Source organism: Rhopilema esculentum, chromosome 7, assembly GCF_057945365.1.
Source record: "Rhopilema esculentum isolate cy_ngs chromosome 7, ASM5794536v1, whole genome shotgun sequence".
NCBI classification, from domain to species: Eukaryota; Metazoa; Cnidaria; class Scyphozoa; order Rhizostomeae; family Rhizostomatidae; genus Rhopilema; species Rhopilema esculentum.
The window spans coordinates 10,162,006-10,165,231 of record NC_142821.1 but is presented as its reverse complement, the minus strand read 5'-3'; positions in this window follow the sequence as shown (position 1 = coordinate 10,165,231).

The following is a 3,226-nucleotide window of genomic DNA, read 5'->3' as shown; positions in this document are numbered from 1 at the left end:
CATACTTAAAGCTTTTTCGTCTGACACTCCTCAGAGCATAAAACGTCAGAATAGGTTCCGAAAAAACACGATGGAAAAATATATACCCAGTTTTGGGCCCAGAGCCAGTAACAGAAGCTTGACGAGACGTGTAGGCCTGTTTTGGTTATCGTGAACAGTCTTGAATTAGAATTGGTTGTTGTGATATCGCAAGTGGCTGGATACTTCATTCTTCAGAAGGATTGAATATGTGCAATTCTTGCAAAGGCAACAATGGCATCAGAAGTAAAGACTGTAACAGTTATTCCGTTGAACTGTAAAAATTATCACCGCGTACCATTCAGCACCAGATTCATCCCCAGATTCATCCCCAGATTCATTCCCAGATTCATCCCCAGATTCATCCCCAGATTCATCCCCAGATTCATCCCCAGATTCATTCCCAGATTCATCCCCAGATTCATCCCCAGATTCATCCCCAGATTCATCCCCAGATTCGAGATTCATCCCATGTGTCGAGATGACAATGATTAGTATGAAAATATGTTATTTCCAGCGTTTCCTTTCAATTTCCACTCGATAAAATCTTTTCCTTGCCAATTTATTTTTTGATGTTTTTAGCGGGCCTAGGCATGCGTATTTTCCATCCCCAGATTCATCCCCAGATTCGCGTTTTGTATAATATGGGCCTAAAAACAGCTTGAAATGTGTCAAAATGACAATAGCTCGAAAGAATGTGTAGTAATATGCGGTTCTCCGTCAATTTCTACTAGATAAATGTCACGTTTCTACCACTTTGTCTCCAATGTTGCTAGTTGGCCTAGGCAGAACTTTTCATCCCCATATTCGCGGTCATAGATATATGAACTTCAAAAGAAAACAGAAGATACAGCTTACAAGGGAAGGCGTTCGAAACAGAAGGCATATAGCACATTCGAGAGACAAAGACGTGATTCGAGCAGCTCAGACAGCAATACTGTTGGATTGCTGGCAAATCAGGAATTTTCAGCAAGCACTACCGAATATCAGAGTGACTGGATCATAGATTCTGGCGCAACATGTCACATGTGTAATGATTTAAATCTGTTTACGGAGTATTCGGAATTAGGTGAGCCTCAAGAGATCACACTTGGAGATGGACGTCCGGTTCAGGCTTCAGGTAAAGGCATAATACTGTTGGGTATAAAACTATCTGACAAGAAGGTACAAAGATGCAAATTGAATGATGTATTATATGTTCCAGAACTCGCTTACAACCCACTGAGTGTCTCAAAAGTTACCAATACTGGAAAAATGCTAAAGTTTGTATCATCTGGTTGTGAAATTTTGGATGAAAAGCAAAACATCGTTGCTACTGCTACAAAAATTGGAAGCCTGTTTTACCTAAACTCTGTTGCTGCTAATGTACATGCTCGTGCAGTCATGAAGCATTCAAGCGGCGAAACAAAGGAAACAATTTGGCATCGAAGATATGAACACCCTGGTCTAAAGAACTTGGAAAAGCTTGCATCTAGTCATTTGGTGGATGGATTTGATTACCAGAAATCAAACGAGTCACATTTCTGTGAGCCCTGCACGGATGGGAAGCATCATCGAAGCAAGTTTCCAATTGCTGGTGGAAAAAGAGCCATAGAAGTACTAGGAATAGTTCATAGTGTTGTTTGTGGTAAGCTTGAAGCAAAGTCACTCAGTGGTGCTCAATGTTTTCTTACGTTCATTGATGACAAGTCAAGATATCTTTGGGTCTATATGTTCAAGTACAAAAGTGAAGTCCTTGAAAAGTTCTTGCAATGGAAAGCCATGGTGGAGAAATCAAGTGGAAAAAGGGTGAAAACTTTACGCTCAGACAATGGTGGCGAATACGTCTCAAAAGAGTTTAAAGATTATCTCAAAAATGTAGGGATTCGTCACGAATGCCCCGTCCGGAAAACACCCGATCAGAATGGCGTCGCTGAAAGGATGAACAGAACACTTGTTGAGACTGTACGATCCATGTTGTCCGACTCTGGTCCGACTAAGACATTTTGGGCAGAAGGAATGTCAACTGCAGCATATCTACGAGACCGAAGTCCAGCGAAAGCTGTAGAGGGTATGACACCATATGAAGCGTGGACTGGCGAGAAACCTAGTGTTCAGCATCTCAAGGTTTTGGGGGTGAAGCATATGCCCACGTGCCAAAGGATGAGAGGAGTAAGCTTGATTCGAAAGCGAGAAAATGTATATTCCTTGGATATGGCGCAGAAACAAAGGGATATGGCTTATACAATGAGAAGAACTCAAAAGTATTTTATAGCAGAGATGTATTATTCAAAGAATCAAAGTCAACAAAAGAGAAGGAGAGCATTGAAACAACAGCAAGTAGAGAAGGTCAACCAACTGTTGAGTTAGAATGCATCAAAGAAGAAGACAGAAATATGGACGAGAAAACTGAAGTAGAAGTGCTAAAATCAGCCAGAACAAGAAAACCACCGGATTACCACGTGTAAGAGCCTACATTGCTGATAGCGAGTTGGGTGAGCCTATGTCGGCAGCCGAAGCCCGGTCAAGTCCTGAGAAAAAGGCATGAGAAAAGGCAATGGAAAGTGAAATGAAATCATTAAAACAAAACGAAGTCTGGGATCTTGTTGAATTACCTCATGGAAAAAATGCCATTGGCAGTAAATGGGTGTTTAAACGAAAATTTGACGCTGATGGAAGAATCGAACGATACAAAGCGCGACTCGTTGCACAAGGGTTTACTCAAAAGTATGGAGTTGATTATGATATTCAGTCCAGTAGTAAGATTCGAGTCAGTTCGCACTATTATTGCTTTAGCTGCAAAGCATGGATCAAAGCTCCAACAAATGGACATAACAACTGCTTTCTTACAATGCCTGCTAAAAGTCTTGGAACACTGACATCAATTTCCAAGGTCAAAATCAATCATCCTCCTCTCCCCTACAGAACAATGTTGGTTTACTATCAAACGGGTTAGGATTTTAGGAAGCACTTTCTTTTGCGCTTCTTTTATGATATTTCTCTAAATCATCAACATTGTTTTAAAGGGAAGGGGGCGGAAGCAGCAATTTTTTTCATGAAAGGAATGAAAGATATAAGATGCAGTGTAAATTGCTGGGTGTTCCAAGTACTTTTGGCAGGCATTGTCTGAATTTTATTTTGAAGCTTATTAGATATTCCACCAAAACCAATATCTACCTATAGGTTTTCGATGGTGCTGATTCCATTTCTGCCATTTTCAACGTCGTAC